Here is a 23,140-nt window from a genome sequence, read left to right as displayed (position 1 = left end):
TTGATGTGAATGTGTGTAGGTGCATGCTGTAAGTAATAATGTGGTGCAGTAGATGTGTGACGTTTGAGACCGCAGAGGATGACTGCTTGGAGCGAGAAATATTGCGTTGTGCTGCGAGCAGTGTAACGGCTCGCCTGCAGTCGTGACCCCGCTCTCAGCCAAGAGGCAATTACAATGGTTGACAATATTAACCCCACATCTAACCCCGAGTCCCTCCATAAAAAAATCCTAATGACGCAATAAGGCTAGATTTTTATTTCCATCTCTGTATCAAAAACAGATTATACCCACCAACGTGCCCTTTTCACCTAGCATGTTCTTCTCTGAATACCAGCGTACCCTTTCAGATGCTTGTTTCAGTAAAGAGGAGGTGGACATGAGAACAACCTGAACAATAAACAGCGCTGATGCAAGTAAGATCAATTGTTTGTTGGTTTAGTTCTTAAATTCTTCAGCAGAGCGTAAAAAAAACAACCAAATCAACAAAATAGATTACAACAAAAAGCTTGGGAAAGGCTTGTCTAGTCTATAAAATCTGCTTAAATTTGTATCATACTTTGTAGTTTTTTTTGTCTTTGTAAAGAACAGGCTTTTTTGCATGTCATGATACTGTTAACAGAAATTATTCAAAAATTAGTGAGCGGCTGAATGTGACTCCCACGGAAGTGTGTTTCATTTTCATATAGTTTGTGCATGTATTTGTTACCTCATCTGCAAATATTTCCTCAGCATCACATGAAGGCTGGGTAAACGAAAAAATGCCACTGACGAAACTGAATATCATGATCGCCGTATGTCGCACCTGCCCTCCTATCCCGGTGAGTGGGGGGTGGTGGGCTGGCTACATTTGTGGCTTACAATATGGCGTTGGGCAGGGTCGTAATTAAATCTGCTTGAGCAGCGCCGCCTTCTTTTCCAAATCTAAATGAGCCACGGATAGTCATTATGTTTGCAAGATGGGAACATGTTGGCAAAGTGTGTTACAATGTTGGGGCTGGTGAGGAAACAAAGCTCTGCACAAAAAAAGAAACAACAAAATCATTCTGGGTTGGCTTTGCGCTCATGATTAGAAAGTAAAAATAACTTCTCAAGAATTAGAGTAATTCCAACAAGCCAGATAATACACTCTTTCAGGACACTTTATTAGGTACACAAGTACCATCTATTGCAGTTGTTCTCAAACCGGGGTCCTTCGGGAGCCGTAGCTTGTAGTTCTGCTAAATATTTTGTTAACGATACTGTATAATGAAAAAATGAAAAAAGAAATACCTACATATGGGGACTAACTTGCCAATAAATCAAACATAATAAACCAACTAATCGTATTGAGCCCTTGCATGATTGTAACATATCATCACAAACATCTGACATTCCTGCACGACTTAAGAACAAATAAATAGGAATAAAGTCCTATTTTTCTCGAGAACAAAAGGCATATACATTTCAAGAATTTAATTATCATTTTCATCTTACTGTTTTTTCCGTGTTCGTCACTTCCTGTTCTTGCCCTGTGCGCTGATTCGCTAGCTAAAAGCCAATCAGAGTGATCAAATTCAACACGTTGAAAAACGCCCTCTAGACGCTCTATCAACGGCTACAACATTATGACGGTGATTTATACATCAATCAGAAGGTGCATACAACAGATTATTGTATAAAGGCTTTTAGGAATAACAATTTGTTTTTGTAACGTAATCATTTTATAAACTGTTGTGGCAATATTCTAAATTATCGTAATAAATGCAAGAGAAAGGATATATTTTGCTGTTTTACTCCCAAAGAAAGTGGCGAAGTTATAAAGAGCAAAGAAAAGGAGCACATTATACAAGGTCTTCTGATTTAACCCGGCAGCTGCTGTCACACAAGACAAACCGGATTGTGACCGCAACAACAAACTGTGGACAGATTCTTGGATTGGAGTACAAAAATAACCCCGACAATGAACCACATGCAGTTCCACCATCTGATCACACGCTATAGCCTCTTCTGGTACATTAGTCCGATTCAGGAACGGCTCACAGAGCTACGGCTAGCAGTTCATTGTCAGAGCTGAAGAAAAAAACAAGATTTGAAATAACAACAAAAGATTTCCAAATAGAACATTTGACTTTTTCCACAACTGTAAGAGAAAGAAAAAAGGCTTGGTTTCATTTTTGGGGAGGGATTTCTGTTGAAGGGAGGAAGTTTGAGAAATGACACCCAACTCTGTAAAATCAACATACAGCATGTGCTGAAAATAAACAAAACATTGTTTCGATATTTCTTGGCTCTTTTTGGAGGGGGTGCGGCAAATCTCTTGGGATTTTGAAGTCGGTTGCTTGGCGTATAAAGTTTCAGCAACACTAGCCAATAAAAAAAAGTAACGGTTTTGGGGTAATTTTCGACGACTGAGTCCGAAAATGACATCAGTTTCTTTGAATTGGCTCAAATTTTTCAGTTGTCTATATTTTTTTCAATTAATTGATTGTTAATCAATGTGCTTTTACAGATTATGACATGTACTTTAATCATTAATAGAAGTAGTGTTTGTGCTTTGACGTCACCTGTTTTAGATTTGTTTACTGCTTATATTGCCCAATTTTCAAAATATTTTTGGGGTTTTCACATGAAACATGATTTGCATATAGAAGACACTCTGCGATAACAATTGCCGTCTTCTGCAACGATGAAAGAATACTGTAAGGACATGCTTGAAATGACAGATATAGCCTCATCAAAATTGGAGCATAAAGAAAATACCAATGTCATAACTTGCAAACAAAAATATTGAATATCTCCAAATGTAAAGGCAATTTGTAAAAAATAAAAATAAAAATGCCATTTTCTGATTCAGCGACGTCAAATTACCCTAAAACCATTCAAAATGTGTGTTGACCAGTGTAATAATCATCATTCCAAGGCTGCCAAACATGCAAATGTTCAAAAGAGTACCGGATGTGCTTACACCAAAGCAGAGATGATTGTACGTAATTATTCAATTATTCTAACATTTGTCGTAAATCCACCGTGCATTTGCCTGACAATGTTCCTCTCCAGTGACAGCGGTGTCGCTAAAATTGGTAATTACAATGACAGGAGAGCTTTTTGTGTTTTTTTTCGTGTCTTGTTTTTGTTGTTTTACCATTTACTGAGGCTTTGATGGTGAGGCGGGCACAATGCCAGCACGTTAAAGCAGGGGGAAAAAAATCTCAAAAATACGCTAAGACGTCCAATGTCATGAGGGCGCCAAGCGGGGAGGATAAGCGACTCCCATGGAGACAATGAGGGGAGGAAAAAAAAACCCTCAGGTGTGCTGCTGCTTTGTTGCTTATTAAACCTGCACGTTGTTTGAAGTGTTTAGCCGGCGAGCGCGTACCGCAAACAAGTTCCACTGCCAAGCAGGAGCTGGTAATGAGGCTGCAGAAAAGTGTAAAGTAGGCAAGGATGAAACAGACTGTGTGATCCATCAGCTGTTCAACCACGTGGAGTCCTAACGGAACCTCAAAGGCACTGGGAGAGGTCTCGGGACCACCGTCAAGGAAGATTCGAATAAAAGTAGATGTGAAAGACTGATAAATCAGTGAAAGTGTTTGGATGATGTTGTCATTGCAAAAGGAGGTGCAATGTCCGATTAAGCAAGAGGTTCACATACTTTTGCACCCATGAAGTCTAAGTTTTTCTTAAAAAACTTTTGTTCAAGAATGAATGACAATATTATCATTTTTTTTGTTCAAGTCCATTATTTTCAATGTCAGCATTGTAGATTTGGATATGACAAAACAAACATTTAATAAGGATATTTTAATATTTTATACAAAAAGTCTGACCATGCCTGCATGGTTCACAAACTTTTGAGCAGTACTGTATGTATGTATACATACACATATATACACATACATATATACATACATGCCATCATGTCGAGGTTAACCGGGCTCACCGGGAGATTCGCTCTATTTATCGTGCAAGTTCTTGATGAAAACTGGCGAGCCCTCCCCCCGCCCCAAGGCAGACTCTGGGAATTGATTTCTGACGAGCCGAGATTCACTGGAAGGCAGAGCCAGACAGCTCTGCTAGTCACACACCATACAAACAGCCATTAGTCCTCCTGATAGCTCTTTTTGTCTTCTGCACTGCTCGCTTTAGAAGGCGAGCGGTGGGAAGGTGAAGGCGTGAAAGAAGAGAAATTACAAGGAAAATTAAAGCTGCAAGCAGCGATGAACGGGCCTTGGCATGCCTGTTTCCAGGGTGAATCCTCAAAATGATGACTTTGACGCCATGCCCGTCCCACGTAAGCTGGAGCCAGCAAAAAAAAGCTTTGCAATTGAATGTGCGAGCAGGAATGATTCCCATGGTGAATCCTCAAAATCATTCAACCTTGACACTATGCTTCATCCACATTAGCATCTCCCATGTAGCTACCTGCTTCTGATCAGCGAGGGATCATTCAGACAAATTCGTTTGTGTGTCAAGTGTATCAAGTTACAAGCCCTGGAGTTTGCCAAAAATGTCTACTACAAGCCAAAATGGCCAACTTCCTGATCAGTACCAATATGTGGTCCATGAGAATTGTTTACTAAGTTTCCTGTCAGTCAAACTGGTATTGGGGGCTAATTTTCTCTGGGATGATACGGAGTAAATTTTGGGCACCTCTAAAATATCTACATTTTCACAAGGATGTGCGTGCGCATGTGCGCGTGTCTGTCGTGACAATTTTAGAAATGATTTAAGATGTAAAAAAAAAGAAAAAAATACATTTTTGTGTAGCCCACTTGCAGCAAATCGCTAATTTCTCTAGGTCATACCAGTGGTATTTCATTCTCAGAATCTATACAGTACAATAATTTTCCACCATTGGTCACATGACATGGTGATGGATAAACATTGTTGTGACGAGAAGTCGGTTCGGCGGTGTGTGTTTCTGACAGCCAATCCGTGTCACGCAGCGTGACAAATGAGCCGGGCCGCGACACGCCAGCCCGCCATGAGGCCGCACTTCATAAAAAGGAGAACAGTGCACTCGAGGGGGGATTCCACTGGAGGGTTATGGATTTTCCAGTACATCTCTGATAGATTGCACTAATATAACCTCAATAAAAGAGTTTGAGAACAACTTTATGGATGTTTGCCATCTTTTGCCACCTCCTCCCCCCTACCCCTCTTTTCATCTCCTTGTGTCTATTTTCCGTGGCACTCCGCCTGACTGTCACTCATAGCAACGCAATGCATTAGTTGCGGAATGCCAAACGCTGAGGGTTTCAAACAAAGTTTCACAAGAACCTGGAGCAGCTCATTTTTTGCTTGTTTTTTTTATTTGAAGCCACAGTGAATAGAAATACATTCCTGAAAGAACCAGGACTCCTGAGGGCTTCCTTCTTGGATCCAATAACAGCTGGAATTACTTCTCATAACAACGTTCCTAATTTTTGAATGAAGAAGTTTGTTTCTTTTTGCTAATACAGTGAAAAATGCAGGGAAGTGCACAAGAAATGGAACGCAATTAATTCAATTGGCATAACAACAAATGAAATATTCACTTATACCTAATTTGTAGAGATTTGGTAATAACAGCGGGTTTAAATCACTCGCAGCAAGTAAGCAGAAGTACAACGTGTAGATGGTCCTGGATGGAAAATGATAATGATAGAACAGGACATTTATACAGTTCTTCTTTTAAGACAACTCCTCTTTACTATCATTTCTGAATTACGCAACCGTTTTGTTTAGGGGGTTTTCTTCATTGAAAGGCATTATATCGGGACAAAATAAGGAAATCCACTGAGATGCAAAAACAAGACTGGACCGTCCAAATCGTGATGTCTGGTCACCCTAGTCAAGATGAATGTAGTGTCATTGATACAAACATCTTGGGAGTCTGGCAGCAATCTGACTTTTTTGCCCTCTTGCCGTCTCAGGGTCCAAGGTCCTACCCAGAGTACCCTCATCCTTGGCACCAACCGACGACCCCACCCTTCTTCCCTGCATCATGTTCCTTTGCTGCCCCAGTTCAATCACCTTCGACCCAGTCTGCCTTTAATGGCGTCTGGACTTTTTGAGGCGCACCTGCGCTCTGTAAAAACACTCTTCTCTCCTAAACCGGTCCTGCATTGTGAGTGTGTGTATGTATTTGGTAATATGTGTGTTTGAGCATGCCTTGCAGCTTCCCCCTTACCGCATCCCCTCTCCTCTGAGACCTTGAACGGTTTTTGGGTTTGTTTACGAGCTCGTGTTGGGAGCGTCCGGAGGAGCAAGAGGCGTGTGCCAAGAAAAGCATATGGCACTGCTGGGATGCACACACCTGCCTTTGGAGCCCATTGGAGAGCACTCTCTCCGAATCATCAGGAATTAAAGTACTTTAATCACTTCACAGACAATGTAAATTCATTTCCTCGGTGGTGCCTGTTTTTAACGCCCGAGTGGGTGACTTATCTCTGCTGTAATGTAATCCTGTCTCACCTCCAACAACCCCAACGACACTGCTTCGATGCTATGAAACTACCACGACATTCACAACAGTCCCAACACGCCCTAACTACCTTTAACTCTCCCGACATCTGCCGCCTGCCACACTCTGTGATGCAGCATGGGGAGTAATAAACAATGTCAACCAATAGTTAGCATACAACACTGATGTTATGACTCCCTCAGTGCATCTGGTGGATGCTTGTGGACGGTGAGCAACAGAAGCCACATTTGGCAGGAAAAGGTGCTAGCTAATAATCGCTGCCATTGTGGACAATTGAAATATTAGTAGTATTAAATATCTTTACATTTAAAAAAAAGTGTAGCATCTGTGACAAATACAGCAATAGACAACAAGTTGACAGCTGATAGAGTCATCCTTAATTTGCTATTCATGGGGCAGCAAAGAATGAAAAATTGAGAGTAATTACATCCGGCATCTTACAATCAATCTTACATTACCCTTAAAAATGAATTAGAGATGATTGGATTTTTAAAAAATATCCACTGTAAGCGTATGTGTACATACACATACGGCAAAGACTCTCTGTAACGTCCACTCACCCAGGCTAAATTTAGCTCCTCTCTGACATACACAAAGCTGTATGACTTCAACATACTTCCTTGACGCTAATTCTCGTGGCCCTTTTAGCATAGTGGACTGTTCCAAAAACAGCACAAAAACGGCCAGTAAATAGCTGGGGATGGGTTCCACCAAAAAGAAAAAGAAAAAATGCTCATAAATATTGTTCTCATTCGATTCAAGACATCGACTGTAACTATATATTTTGCTAGAAAGGATTTAAAGGATCTTTGTGCAGTTTGTCACTTATTTGCGACTGCCGCCTCTGGCCCAATGTGTAACTGCAGCATCTCTGTCAAGCTCGTTTATGGTGCAGAGTACAAGCATGATCTTAAGTGCACGCCACATGTCCGCTACTCCACGGGGACGCGCATGATGTCACCCTCCACCATTCCACCACTTCCCTTCCCAAAGAAACTGTGGAGTCTGCACACTCTACTATAAAGAGAAGATAAAAGCTGATAGATGCAGTCAGAGTAAAACAGTCAGGGTTCTTCGTACACATCTGTGCATTGGTGGAGCATGCATGATGTAGAAAAAGCTTTAATATCTTTCTAAATGGCACAATGCAGCTTTAAATAAATTAAATAAATACTTTGAAACTGCTTGTATTTAAATCATTGTGTCTCCAGAATGCCTACCTACCCATCAATTGTCAAATTTAATTACCCAGTCTTTTTTTTTTTTTTTGATGTGCCAGTGGTCGAGTCATTCTGCTTTTCTAACCCACTGCTATGTAACAGTCGATCTAATTCACACAACATTTTCGAATTTGACCACCCTAGCCCAGCATTGACATAATAAAAATGTGTCCGCCACTTGGCGGGCTTTGCTGTGGAAGTCACATGGTGGCCCCCGGCCAATCGGGCCACTGTTAAAAATCTGCCCCTGCGGTGGTTATGTTCATTAGCCCCACTAGTGCATAACAGTGAGGCGGATGAGCAGAACGGCTCCCTCACAGTCACATATTCACAAATAGCCAGATAACTAGAGATTACTTGCTTTTTTCGTTCACAATTAATAGTGGGCAGGCACTCCCGAGAGCAAATATTTGTAAACAAGCAATGAACAGTCAATTTTCCATAATGTGTTTATTTGAAGAGATTTTACAACGGTTTAAATTTACAGAAGATAATGCATTATGCATAACATATATAGTAACTGATTGGTTCTTTCCTTAAACAATAAACATTGTTCATTAAAATAAATATTAGAATGGACATTTAGCCTACTAATGTTTAAGAATCAATAATCTTTATTGTCATTATGCAAGCATAACGAAATTTTGTTCCAGCAGCTTTTTTTTTTGTATGTTGATAACAAACAAAATAATTATGTTCGTATGTAATCCGAGTGATACTGAAACAACATTTCGGTGTCACAGAAGCATCGCTGCAGTTCACACATGTTGCTTTCCTCACTATGTGATCCTAATGTTTATGCATGTCTTACAAATGGCACAACAGCCGTGTCAGACAAAACCCACACACAGAGACGTAGGTGCTGTGAGATCGCAGGGTTTGAGATTTCATTAGTGCAAGTCCAAGCAGGAGTGACAGGGCCAAAACATTTTGTGGCTGTGTAGAAGAGACGGGTTGTTGTGAAACAGAAGGGGAAGTTGGTAATGGATTAAATATTCATGAAGGCTCAGGAGGAGCCACTTACGATCAGGTCCTAATTAAATAAAGGTCAGACGCTCAAGTTTTGTTTATTGAAACAGGTTGGTTCCTGAAGTGAGGGGAAGCGTAGCGGCTGACAAATGCGGTGAAAATCCCTCCTACATCCACCCATCCAGCATGTCATTTAAAACATCCAGTATAAGTATATTCAAAGTAGCCTGATTTCTAATAACTGGTGGCAATGAACTACGTAAAAAAAACTAATAGTTATCTTTTTTTTTTTCTTTTTTTTTTGCAGCAATCATTATTGATGGATGCCCTTTTCTGGTCGTGTATTAATGGGAACAACTATAACACCGGTGTTAAACTCAAGGCCCGGGGGCCAGATCTGGCCCGGCACATCATTTTGCAATAATTTTTAGTAACTTAGTAACTTGAAAAATAATTGTACTACAATCCTTGACTTCTGATTTTAAAACTAGTTATAATTTTTTTTTTTTATCCCAAACAATTTGTTCTGTATTACACAATGAGACGATTAAACATTTATTTAGTTTCACTGTAATAACAGCGCTATGAGGGAAGCCATAACTACTTACAAAGTAGCCCGTAAGAAAATAAGTTTGACACCCCAGATCTAAAACGAGACAATTGCAGAGATGCATTTGCTTATAAAAGCTGAAAATCCGTTTATTGGTCTTAAAACGAAATGAAAGGACTGTCTTATCAAATAGTGCATTGTTTATGTTGTTCCCTGCAGCCTTAAAGTCGATACAAGGCTGCTGACGCAAACAGTCTTCTTTTCAATATTTATTCAAGGTTCTTTCTAAAAGATGACAAGTATGCATCTGTATGGCATTTAACTGAGGGGTGAATATTTGTACAAGTTGAGCGGCTGATGAGGAGCAGTATTTTATTTGGATAAGTGAGCATTTCTACGCATCATGAAGACATGGATGTGATGGAGCATTTCCTTTCCTTCAGAGTGCTCCTTCTCTTTTTGGAGTGTATGGTACTGATTCTTGATTAACAATTGTAATCAATGCGAGGCCTACTCAAGTCCACTCTCGCTGGGAGCCAATCGAGATGGCCGCCAATACCCGGCCGCCACCACAAGCACTTGCCACCAATCACATGAAGGGTCATGGAGCCTGAATAGTGACAATCAGCAAAGTAAAGAAGTGCTATCTCGGGATCTTTGGCCACTTATGCTTCTGATTTCACTTTTCAAGTTCTCCTGAGAGTTAGTGAACTTTAGAGAAGATTCTTTCCCATTGATAGTATCACTTCATGTAACTCAGTCCACCTCAGTCACTTGTTTGCATAGCAGCTATGGTGGGAAATAAAGTAGATTTTTCAGACTTGGGTTTTGGGTATTTTACTGTTAACATTTTACTTGTAAACCCTACATTTGAAAACACATATCTGTTACTTACTTTGTCAGAAAGGGCTTGTGACTTTTATTCAACCGGATGATGACAACCTAAGAAAAAAAAAAGACAGAAATAAGAGAGTCAACTATGGATTGAAGATTGACCAGGGGGACTTAAAAGGCAGAAAAAAATGTTACAATGACGATCATTATTGTATTATTAGTCTTACAGATCTGTTGCAATGTATTTCATTATGTGGGCTATATGTGAGTTTTATTTTTTCCAGGTTCATACTGTGCCCACCTTTAAAGGGGCAGAGCTTGATCCTTATTCGCCTCCACTCCATTTTCTTCTTTGTTTTATTTTTTTTTTATCTAATAAACTCGGGGCGCTGAAATGTGACCTGCCATACTTCCCATTCTGTCTCCCTCGTTGGTCAAGGTTTGTTTTTGTGTTTCTTGGACGCGTTGTGACTGTGGAAATTGCCCTTTTAGGGATTAATAAAGTAATCTGATTCTCAAATATTGATGATGACGTAATGGTAATTCAAAGTAAAATAAACAAGACATTCCCCTTCCATGGCCTTATTTAAGATTTTGTTTTAAAGTTGTCAGCAACAACAAAGATTTGTAAAATCACAAGCTTCAGGCATTCACAAATTCTTATGTTTACGTTTGTGCATATCAACCAACGAGTCTGCAGTTTGATGATGAGGTTGTCTTGTCTGGAAAGGGCATCTAAATCCACGCTGCTGGCAGACCAGGTGCAATCCATGGGGGCAGGTTCCAAAATTTTGCTTGATATGTCTTTTTTTAAATCCAAGGTTTTGCATCTCATGGACGCTTCATCTCCCGACTGATGTGACAGGTGGTACTTTTGAGCTTGCAATAAATCAAAAGGCAAACAGCACGGTGAGCTAATTATTCCGGGGGTTTAAGGGATTGTGCGCTTGGTGCTGCAAACCTGCGTACCGTCTTTGCGTGTGCACAAATATTTGCACAGCGGCCACGTTTTGTTTGACTTCATGGCCGCTGATTTGCTGTGCAAACAAAATGCATTTGTGAGACCGAAAATTTCCCATTGTTAAAGGAGGTGCCCGAGGAGGAGGGGTTGATGGGAAATAGCTTTTCCAAAGCTACCTGGACTTTCTTCAAGTTTTAGTCAAGTACACACAGGAGACGGCAAATGGTAGCTTAATTATGTCGTACCTCCAGACGCAAGCAGCAGAGTTCTACAGTACATGGCCTCGGGTCTGCCATGCAGCAATTAGTCTCCCGAGATTTAATTTAACGTAAAATCTATCTCAGAATATTTTCCATGCAAAAATTGTATTAGCTGATATTTCAGCGCCGGAGCCGAAACGTCAAGATGTCGCCTTGGGCTGAGGTAATAATGCACAACCTGTCCCGATCTAAGTGATGAAGACATTGCAATGCGCTGCTGATAAGCGCAAATATTGCTCTATGCGCAATCCACAAAAATCTTCCAACCTTTGACCCTGGCCACCTCAGACATCCGTGAGCAGACGGAAGAAGAAGCTTTAATTTTCCCCAGAAGGGGAAATTCAATTTAATATACACTGCTTATTTATATTCTAAAATGCTGCCTTTTTGAATTCCAGACATTCTCTGTTTTAGTGGATTCTGATGTGATGATGTGTTAAAGGAGAGATAGTATGACATACATTTTTTCTTCCCTTCAACCCAAACTATGGGGTTGGTGAACCACTAGATGCAAAAGAAGTCTGAATGAGCACAAATATGGGCAAAAGTGTGCAATTTCTCAGTCCACCGAAGCACCCATGCATGCATACAAATGAAGCTCCCCTCCTGGAGCATCCATCCTTCTCCCTTCACCCTCAGCAACCTTTCGTCGTCTTTGCCTTCTAAACATTTCACTTACATTTTGTGTGCGAGAGAGGTCGAAAATCCCATTAATCGAGGCGGCGCGGCAGAAACAAAAGACGAGCAGGTCTATTTATTCATTTATTTTCTGGCTCGTTACAAATGAGTTTCAAGGATTGCCTAAGATTTGCCTTCAGAGGCGGCGTGCGCCCTTGGCAGCAACTAAGGTTGGGGCCGCTTTATCTTATGTGCCTTCAATTACAATGTGTCAGAACAAGTACGTGAATATTTATGTTTAATATTTGCTTCTAGTGAAGAACTCTGGCGTATGTTGCTTTTATTTCAGCTTGTAACCATAGGGAAGAAAGTACCACTACAAGATACTGTGCATACACGTATGTGAAATTAAGTGGACTTACAGTACATGTTTTTTTTCACAGGCACTCAAGGTGTAAACATTTCATACCACAATTATTATGACCAAATGTTGTCTGTGTTATCACAACATCGCTAAAAGAAATGTAAAAAATTAACAAAATAAGAATCATAGAGCTATGTGTGAATGTGCCTGGGTTTATGGGTCTCATAAACAAAGTCCATTTCCTGCCTGGTTCACTTTATGTTCGGTAAAAATAACCAGTACCAAAACATCACAAACCACGTGACATCACTCACATCTCTTACTTATCAGAACAATGTAAACAGGAAGAAAGTTTTTACACTAGAGTGAAAAGAAAATAAAGTGGCACAAATTAACACCAAATGGAGCGAAAACAGTGTTTGTTGATCACTTTAATAATTGCCTTGACAATTTAGCTGGGAATAACGCACAGGCAAATAGCCAAATGCACTGTGAAAGCATTTGGCAGAAACTTTGATGAAATTAAGATACTAAAATCAAGATGCTAGAAAGCTAAACCAAAGGTGTAATTAAAAAGTCAACAGTATACTACAATCTATTTGCCACCTGTCGTGAGATGAGATCGCTGTAATGATTTTTGTATCATAGTGGGAGTGTATAAAGAACACCTTCTACCATAGCCCTGTTAGCCGCTGAAACTATCACTAATGTTGTTGCGCTATCTGAGCATGCATTTAATCAAACGGGCTGTTTACTATTAGAGATGGGGGAAAAAACTGCAGATTTGTAGTTAGTCATAGGAGAAGCCAATACGCAACTTCAACACTACTAAATTGTTATGCATCCAACCATTTTCTGTAAGAGAGGATAAGAGCCCACATGTGAGCATAGGAAGTAGCTCGCTTTGGCCAGCCGAAAGGAGGATTCCAGTAGAGGTTCAACAGGGAAGGGATGCCGTAGAACACAGGGTTGTTAAACTTCTTAAGACAATACAGAGAAAGGTCTGGATTGTTGTCGGCCGTAGTGGAAGTTAACAGCTGATCAGCTGTTATGGCTAGCTGCTTAATGTCAGGTAAGGACAGTGTCCAACTAAAGAGAATTATTTGTGATAAATGAATCACTGAATCAAAAACATAATTAAAGGAAGAATTGGAAAGTAGTAAGTGCTGTTATTACTCCATATTTGAAATGCTTTCTAATCATAATTTGGGACATATTTAATCTGTTAATTTGATATTTTTAAAAACCTTTGGGGGCAGGGTATAATTTACTAGCAAAATGTTGCTATTCACATTGGAATTTGGTCCCTAACTCCCTAATAGCGAGAGTTCACTGAAAAAAACAAAAAGGTAACATCGAATGTCTGAAACTATGTGGACGTTGACTTGTCAACTCACCAGCTATATGTCACCCTTGTAGCTGAAAAGTTGTCTTCAAACAAAGTTCAGCAGCAGAGATATTGTGGGTGGAATCATGGCATCAGGGTTCCTGTGGGATCCGAATGTTTGGCTTGTGGCAGAAACAACGAGGAGTGGCATGCCGTCTCACGACTTGGACCGTTCCTCTCGTTCGTATATTTTCTGCGACATGTTGGCAGACGTGTCACAGGAGTAGGGGGGTGAATTATCTCACTCCACTTGTCTGCAGATGGGATATGCGAAGAGTAAGTCAAGGCCGGCTAATTGATTTAGCTTGCGTCCCTCGGGTTTCTCTTCATCTTGAAGATGTTGTCCTTTAAGACTCGTAAATGATGAAAGGCGCGTCGGCGTGGAGTCAGACAGCTGCGGTGCTGACGTTACAGGTGTTGCGGTGAATCATGGGGGCCACATATGTCCGGTCGTCCGAGGTTCCTTCCGGCAGTTTGGGCTCAGATGGTGCAGACCAGCGCAATTCAACCAAGACAATTACCACAAAAGCCTGTCCCAGACTCTGCAGTGTTTCAGCGACGGCTTCTGTTTCTCAAAAAACAGACGAGTTCAATGGCCTGTAAGCTAATTAATTAATGAACAGAGCGTCTGGATCAGATGCCCTTGGTTGTCGTTCAGCTTTGCGGTGTTTAACACGATTTCCCCAAACAAATACCTGGCTCAGGTTTCTTACCTGGTGCCCGGCTGGGGAGAAAGGCGTGATTGGCACAGTTTAATTTTCACCAAGGTCTGCATGAGGCTGAGTGGCACTCTCGTAATTATGTTTGCAAATATCTCGGTCGCTGAGTCAAGCGTCTTGACAAGTGCAGGAAGTTTACACTTGGCTAGAGATGACAAAAGATGCCTGAGACGACACTGCAAGATCTTTTTTAATATTTCAGTAGCTTGTTTGTTGGTTTGAGGTTAACAGGGTTAAGGTAGAGTAGACAAGGAAGACTGAAGATAAAATATGGGACTGCAGACTTTTTTCCCCCAGAATGATTTAAAAAAATGTGTTGACAAAATGTTTTAGATTGTTTTCGTGAAGCCACGAGATTCCTCTGTCTCCAATAGTCTAACAATAGGTCACTAGATAAAGTATGATTGGACGTCTGGGGGTTAAGCTATTTGAGTCTATCAGAAGACAAGTAGATTGCAGAGGGATCACTTGATTTTTACATGATCACATGATTTCTCATGACACATTTCGGGATCTTGACATTTTCTTTTTAATTTCCCATTGGTTGTTGTTGTTTACAATTTGTCATGTCCAGTGTCCAAATACAAAGGGTTGCTGATTATGATTTATTGTACTGAAAAAACTTGATAACATCCGTAATTATTTTTATTTACATTTCTTTTAGCAATATTGTGATCATTTTAGTCATGCTAGTCAGCTTTCCTGCAGCTCTCATCAGTACAGCAAATGGTGGTGTGAAGTTTTAAGTAGCGCTACCTAATATCTTTGAAGGCAGATGGGTTTTATTTTGGAAAGGAAACATCAGATGACGCGAGTCAGCAGCACAGATCTCCATGCCTTCACTTGCAAGTGACTTAGCTTAGCCTGACGTCTGTGACTTTGGATTGATGCTCAGTATTTTAGTTTCCGGGGTTATTTTCAGTGTGTTTTTTTTCCCATGTCACTCTTCAGAGGCAATCAATGGACCCTCGAGTGCACAGAACAGCAAATGAAAGCAAGAAATACTGCCAAAAATAGGAGAGGCAATTTGTCTCGCCATCCTGATTTTCTGTCTACTCTTGTAAGCAGTAAGCTACATACAGCTATGTTTAGCTTTGCGTGGATTTATCCTGATGAATACTATATGACTTTCAACAGCTGCAATCAATGCGTCTTGAGGGGAACTGTAACGTCCAATCAAGTATTTCAGCTTAGTGTTGAGGGTTTCTTGAACTGCAAAAATGCCTTGACTATATAATTAGCCCATACAAAATTGGCAGCAATGTATTTTTTGTTTTTTCTCCGCAACTTCTCAGTTGCTCTCTTAACTTTAGCCCATCTATCAGAGCTCAAGAATGAATCAATGCATTCCTAATGACCTTGGAGCCCTGTAGCGTCCCTGGCGGCGGTGCAACCAAATAGGATGCAAAGCTGTGATCCTCAAAGAATTTCCATCACAGAAATAATGCTCTCCCCAAAGGCGGCGCCGCAAACTCTCCGCCCAAAGCAGCGGGCCCAGATAATTTAAACACATAAGCAGGTTCTTAGCACACCTTTAATCAATGCCAGCGGTGCCTTTTGGTCAGGAGGGAGGGGCGAGGCAATGAGAAGATAATGCCGGTGTAACCCGGGGACTTGCTGCAGAGGAAACACGGGGCAGCAAAGCCCTCTGGGTAATAAGAAACAAAACTCCTGACAAAGACTTCCCCTGCTGGAGTTTGCTGCAGCAAAGTCGCCTAATGAGTAAGATGTTTTGTTGGATTAATTTGCAAAAAGTTTGCAAGGAGAACAGCAAAAGGCTAGCTGACGACAACATTAACACTAAAGAAACGCTTCCGCCATCAAATGTCACAGAATGGTCACTTTTTCAAATCGTAATTATTTTTTTAGACTCTACCAAGTCTTTATCAATCTTAAAACTATAGTATGCTTTAGACTACATCAGTCGCTACTCGTCTTAAGCACCGTCTGAAGCATGTATTAGGCTGCATTCACACTGCAGCTCATTTCCGATTTTTTCACAAGTATCAGATTTTTTCCATGCAGTGTGAACGGTACAATTCCGCTTTTTTCACACCCGACCTGGGCCGCTTTCGTATGTGGATGTAAGTTGGATATGTATGTGATGCGTCTGCACTGTGAAAGCTCATCCGCACGTGTCCGATTCATACGTCGTCAAAAGCCTGGTTTGCGCTCGGCGCAGGCGGGAGAGAGTGCTTGGAAGAAAGACTACTGACACATCTGCGAATATATACAAAGCTGTTTTGAGTAACAGTGTTACATTTGTATTCGTCTTTAATTTAGTCACACTTGAAACATGAAACATAAAGTTGACATGTGTGGTGATAGTCGAAATTCAGCCCTGCAGACGGTTCATCACTAACGACGATGACGCGACGTCAGCTTCGGTAGACTTCCCAATGAAATGAGGAGGTCGAGGAGTGTCCCTTCATTTCTATTACCTCTTCCGACCTCGCTACTCTGGCGACATGAGATGAAAAAATATGTCAGACGGATTTCTGTTGCTGTATTTAAACAGCTCGTTCAAAACTGATGCACGAGTAAGCCGAGGACAGCAGCCAAACAGGAGCGAGCGTGAAAACAGTCCACCAACCAGAAGCGCGGGCGTTCGCATAGTTTAATTTGCATAATGTATGCAGACAAGACACATGAATCGAACTCCTAACGCGTCCGGGAAACGAGTGCACCAGTCCACCAATCTGTAGCGTGCGTTGGCACAGCTAAATTTGCATATGATACTGATAAAAGTCACTTGCCCCGGCGGCTTGGCTGGCGGTAAAACGTTGCGAGTCGGGTTACTTCCGTGACGACGTTTTGGGTGTACGTCACTCGACGTGTGCTCTTTGCGCATGTGAGTCGCATTACGGGCGCGTTGCGTTCATATTAGATGTCGCATTTGTTTTTGTAATGTGGACAGGACATAAAAAATTGGATTTAACAAAAATCGGAATTGGGCATCACGCCCTGCAGTGTAAAACTTAATCTTTAAAGTCTTTAGGTTCAGAGCAATCAAATTCAGGAGGGCCTGCTTCGGGAAAAGCCTGATCCCACAATTCAAATCCGCCACCCTGTCATATGCCATGTATATTGTCGTGTCTGCTGCATGTAAAGTTGTCTTCTTCCTGTACAGTCTAGTAAAAATGAATTTTCCCATGGGGACCAATAAACAAATCAATCAAACTATATTATTATTTAAACTATAACAATATCATTTTTCTAACTAGTATACCAGTCTTTATTGGTCCATCACCGATACCACTCTTTAGCAAACTTTAAACTCTATAATTCTTTAAACTACATTAGTCTTGAGGCTATAGTAGATCCCATTGGTCTTTAGATAATAAAAATGTTCTGGTTTCCAAATGATGTTAGGTGCTCATTTTTTCCCTGGCCCACCAACCTCACTGGATGAACTTAATGAATTAATCATCCATCTATCCATCTATTTTCTGATCCGATTATACTCAGGAGGGTTGCGGGTGCACTGGAGCCTATCCCAGCTGTCTTCGGCCAGTAGGTGGGGTACATCCTGAACTGGTTGCCAGCCAATCGTAGATGAATTAATCAATAAAATCCATTCCCCAGCCATTCACCAGTCACCATTTCGTACAGAAAAAAAACATAATTTAAGGGTGCAGCTTAAGCTACAAACCCAGCATCCCCACACCAAAGAAACTAAAAGTTCTTGCATGGTTTCCGGTCCACTTGTCCGTATCCACGGTCCCCCCCTTTCCCTCCCGTCTCCCATGAAACTGATAGATGAAACCATTTCCTTCGAACCAAACATGCCTGGAAACATTACGAGTGCCATTTTCTCTTCCCGTATGAGGCCGGGAAGTCATGAAGGCGGCTCGTAGAGGGCCTTTCCAGGTGATGAAGTGCCTTCCCTTGGTGGCTCTTCTCACACATCACGGAGGAAACGTGCAAGATTTATCAGTGTTGGCCCGCTCCGGAGCCCATGTGCTGTTTTATCCGGGAGCAGGTGTACCACCGCCGTGTTGGAGCTTTGAATTAAATCCTTGATAACATTGTCAGAAAACCCAAAATGAGAGACGAATAACTTCAAGTGGCGCAGATGTGACGGTGTATAAATACAATACGTAGTTGGTGGGATGTGCAGCATCTTCAGCCCACCACCATCGATATTAATAATATAAAACAACCTAATTTAAGGACTGCTTGGCATGGTTTGTGAATGATTTGTGCCTGTCGCTTGAAACCGCCTCGACCTTTAGGATACAGTTTGCAACGATGCCACCGGCATGTCTGTGCTTAAACTCTGTTCGTTTTTGGCTGCTTAATGACAAGCGCCAGGTCGCAACATGCACTAAACTTGGTGAGACGGGACTCGTACTAATAGGACACCTTCAGGCCTTTGGCCTTGACCTGTGGGGGATTTGCATTTGCAAAAGACATTTATTATTTAAATCAAGTGGTTGGTTCTACATAAAGAAGGTTTAGTTAAGTATTTAGAGAACATCAGCACCTGGCATATAAACTCACCTAGATGCCGATACTTTTTTTTGTTGTTCAATAATTGCCTTGGTCTTCAAACTCCATTAATCTTACATTTAAATCAGCCATTTGGTTTGAAGAAGCCATTTTGTGCAAATTCAGGGCTCGTACTTTGACAAACACCTACAAGAGTTTTTGCCTACTTCAGAGCATGGCGTCAAACATTTATGATCATTTTGAGGAAAAAGTTGGTGTGTTCATCATAGGTAATTGCATTTATATTTCTTGAATGACATCACCTGATGATGTCACAGTTACGACCAGCGGCTAACTGGACTGGAATGTTGTTTCCTTACAGAGAGAAATGGAAGTGCACACTGGCGCAGTGGCCAAAATGTTGCACAGTATCAACCTGATCAATGCGTAGCCTCCCCGGGGACTAATATGGCCAAACTGTGAAAATGGCGTAATATTGTGTCAACATAAAAATGTCAACAATAGCATCTAAGATCATCAGTTACTAAATGTTAGTTTTTTCCTGAGGAGCAAAATGAGGCAACTGTTTAAGAGAGATGATTAACTATATTAAGTGGATGAAAATGTCCAGTTTCCCCCCATTCATCCTGTGAGGATGCCCATGTCCTACACTTGTTCCTGAGTGAGAGGCCTTCATTGCGTCGGGACCGCTACTTTTAAGCCGCCCAAGCACTCGCCGTTGGATGCTCGACTTCCGCCGCCTCCGTCAGTCAAATGTCTGCCAGGGGAGTTTTTAAAGCCCCCACATTCCTATTCTGACTGACAGATTCTAGCAGCAAGAGTGACTATGTTTAGAAGAACGTAGGCTGGCCACGTCAGTAGAGGGCTTTAAATTCATGCCGCATCGCAAAGGAAAACAACACTAATCTTTTTTTCCGTTCCCTTCACCTGTTAGCTGGTATTGTCCTCCCTTTGACAAGGCGTTTCATCTTGTTAGGAAAACATTATTGGTGGGTATCAAACCCCACGTCATCGATTCAAGTATAGGAAAAATCCCTTTGATTCCTACAACCTTTTTTGAAATAATTAAGTTTCTTTCTTGGAAGTACAGTTTAATGTCAAATATGTTCTGAAGTTATATTGTGTTTTAAACAAATGTGTCTTCTGAAAAGTCCACTGCTTGAAAAGGTGCAGAGTCACCAAAGCAGTCATTTTAGGGTTCTTTTGGCCAGGTTACTATGAAATATAACCAACCTAAACTAGACAGATGGGAGATGCTAATTTGCAAAACATTTAAGATTTTGCTTGTGACGACAGTAGAGCACAGTGGCAAAATTGTACCTAAATCATTTATACTCAAATAGTGGGGTGGGCTCCCCTGGGAGTCGTGCAGCGATGCGGGTCAGGGGGTGCCCGGGTGACCCCAGGGAACAATTGCCACACTAGAATAAAGTGTACTGTAATTACACATCCTCTACAATAAGTGACAGTAGCACTCTTATTGTTAGTGTGCACGTAGCACGTAGTACATTAGATTTTGCTTGCAATGTCTGTTGTGTTAAAAATTAAAAGATCTATGAAAACACACAGGAAGTCAACCATTTTGGCCTGAAGTAGCCATTTTTGTGTAATTTCCAGGGATCGTTCAAAGACAAACTTTTCCAAAATAACTTGTCCCATTGCTAGAAAATCTGAACAATGTGACAGAACAGATGGATGACACTTAATAGTGAAACATGCAGGGCACTGTCAGGTCCACTGGGAGCAAATCGGGGTTCAGTGTCTTGTTCAAGGACACTTCGACTTGGTCACCAAGGGTGAGGATTGAACCCACAACCTCACGGATGGAAAAAATGAATGATGGTTTACAGAAGTGACAATATCTAGTTTGATTAATGACTGTGGAGATCTAAGATCTAAATTTAAACAAATCACATTTTCATGGAGTGGGTTGGTTGTTCAACCTTTTAGGTTCGATTGTATTTGACAGACATATCATTGCATTGTATTGAAGATCTGCTTTGATCTCTGACATCTGATGTCAGAATTCATCCAATATAAACAAGGTCTGTGGTCTGAAATCCACCAAACATTCAACAGACAGGTTAAGAGTAGCTGTGACAAGAACCATCTCCATATTGCCGTAATTCCGTGTCAACGCAACCATCTTGTCTCTTTACGGACATCATGAAGGTGCGTCGCAGTAAAGGAAACCAGTCACAACAAAAGCCTCATTGTTACTCCATGAAAGTGCTTTCTTTCTTCTCTGTCTCTTTTTGAGAGCTCAGCAGAATCTCATTCTTTGGAGCGCTTTAAGTCCTTATAGGAAACAGTCCATTGTGAAGACTCAATCATCCTTCAAGCAATCGAGGTTTCTTCCTTAAGAGGATCTTTCAGCCTTATCTTTCTGGAGATTTTGTACTCGTTTTTCTTGTTGGCACATGAGCCAAACAGGGCTTTCTCATAGTGCCAAGCAGATGCTTGTCCCAGAGAGTTGGTCTTAGTTCGACCAAATTTGAAGTGGACAATGCAAAATTACAAAACATTTGAGCTTTTGTCTTTGTGTGCGTAAAGTTGGCCATTTCTGGGATGTTCTTCAACGAACAACTTGTTCTTTCGATTTTATTCAATTTGTAATACATTTCAACCACTCACAGTACATAGATGTACAACACTAAATTATGAACCATTTGAATTTTTATCATCGTTTGTGGGCGTAGCGTGACGGCAAACTTTGATGATTCGCCATAAATACGTAAAACTAATAACTCAACTCCACAAGATCAGACGTAACAGGAATAAAGAGGTTTACTTCCCACAAAATCTTGTCAAACGTGCACATTTAATTTAGGACAGTGGTTGAGTTGTTGAATAAATTGAGCTGTAAAATGCAAACACACTCCCAAGCAAGCGCCTGGATGCAAATGTTTGATTATGCGCCGAGTAATGCGGTTTTCAGGGAAGAGGAGGCACTTAAATATTAGTAAATTGGCAGGATTGCCTCATGCGTGGCGGCCCCAATGAGAAGGCAAACACAGAAAATTAAATTACACAATGTAGGTTTTTGTCTTTATTTCCATAATGTGGCCCTTTAATGGAATTACTCCGCTAAGCACTGGATTTTCATTCATCATTTGAAATTCAGATAGAAGCATTATGGCAAACCTGCTGACAAAAATGAACCCAATAAGTGAAACGCAGGCCTGCTTTGCTTGCATTTAATTACACAAAGAGAGCCAGTGCCAAGATGGTTATTAATATTCTGCCGCATCGTTAAGGAAAAGAGTGATTATTAAGACAAAATACTACGCTCCGTCTCTGTTATGTTGCCGTTATTAATGTCGAGACACAGTCAGCCTGCAGGACAAAGCGGCAGCCATTAAGGCCAGGCTTTAATTTAGAGTTATTACTGTGTCTTCTTAAGCATATTTTCATTTCCACATCTTATACGTTTGCTTTGGAGGCCTTGCATGACTTACTTCTAGTCTTAAACCAACAGTTCAGTTTCACTTTATTAATTTATTCAGACATATTTTCACAACAAACCATTCACTCACAAATGCATATGCATGTTGTCTGAAAGGGAAAATAGGCAGAAGCACGTATTTATTATGACTACCCTCCGAACATAAACTAGTAAAAGTTGCTGAGGCCGAGAAAAAAACAACTTAAGATTGAATTTGCATGATTCACTTTATAAAATCATAATAATAATAATAATATGCAGCTAAAAACAAATTGCTGTCCACTCTCAATATAAGCATGTAATATATTTCTCTTATGCATAGTTTTAACTCTTGGCCCAACTTATTCCAATTTGGAATTAGCGTTTCCTGCCCAGGAACAGCATTAACGCTTCATTGCTCAGGTTAGTTACTGTCTTACATTTGTGATGGCGGTAGCTGCGCTTTAAATGGTAGGCCTATATGAAAATAAATAAATAAATGTTTTCATGACCTATAAGAAAATTTTAAATAATAAAATTTTTTGTAAAAAAATTAATCTCATATGACAGGGAAATAAGATAACATAAATACATTAATTATTTATAGTAAATTAAAAATGTCAAACAACGGTGACAGTTGTTGTTCTTAGTTGTTGTAGGGTAAAGTGAAACATTAGTAAATCTAAGGCTTCTTTAAAATTATTAATTAAAAATGTGTGTGTTAGGTTGCTGTTATTACCGGTACTCACATTTACTTACAAAAACATATTTTCATGTGGGGTTTTTTTGTTGGTATTTCTCAATGTCTCAATGTAAAGCAAATGCGCTTAATGCACCTGATTGCCACTGACTAATTTGATTAAATGTCAAATTACTGAATGTTAAAATAAAAAGAGACAAAAGAAAAATGTTCCTTGATCAGTGAAAGAAAGCCAGA

At 40.6% G+C, this 23,140-nt stretch overlaps 1 long non-coding RNA gene across 2 annotated transcripts in view; it reads right to left on the bottom strand.

Annotated features, from left to right (window-relative positions):
- The window catches only part of LOC147176655 (uncharacterized), a 195,181-nt gene that overhangs the window by 164,148 nt on the left and 7,893 nt on the right, over positions 1-23,140 (bottom strand). The window contains exons 3-4 of one of the 2 annotated variants that reach the window (XR_015094335.1): positions 10,080-10,126; positions 8,324-9,973 (exon numbers count right to left, since the gene is read on the bottom strand). This is a non-coding gene — a long non-coding RNA (uncharacterized LOC147176655). Of the gene's footprint in view, positions 1-8,323; positions 9,974-10,079; positions 10,127-23,140 lie in introns of those variants that run through there. The other variant, XR_015094334.1, reaches the window with a different exon arrangement.

This window comes from Leptonotus elevatus, chromosome 3 (assembly GCF_054856555.1).
Source record: "Leptonotus elevatus isolate MCC_2025b chromosome 3, RoL_Lele_1.0, whole genome shotgun sequence".
NCBI lineage: Eukaryota > Metazoa > Chordata > Actinopteri > Syngnathiformes > Syngnathidae > Leptonotus > Leptonotus elevatus.
The sequence above is the reverse complement of the archived record's forward strand: the minus strand, read 5'-3'. Positions and strand labels throughout refer to the sequence as shown.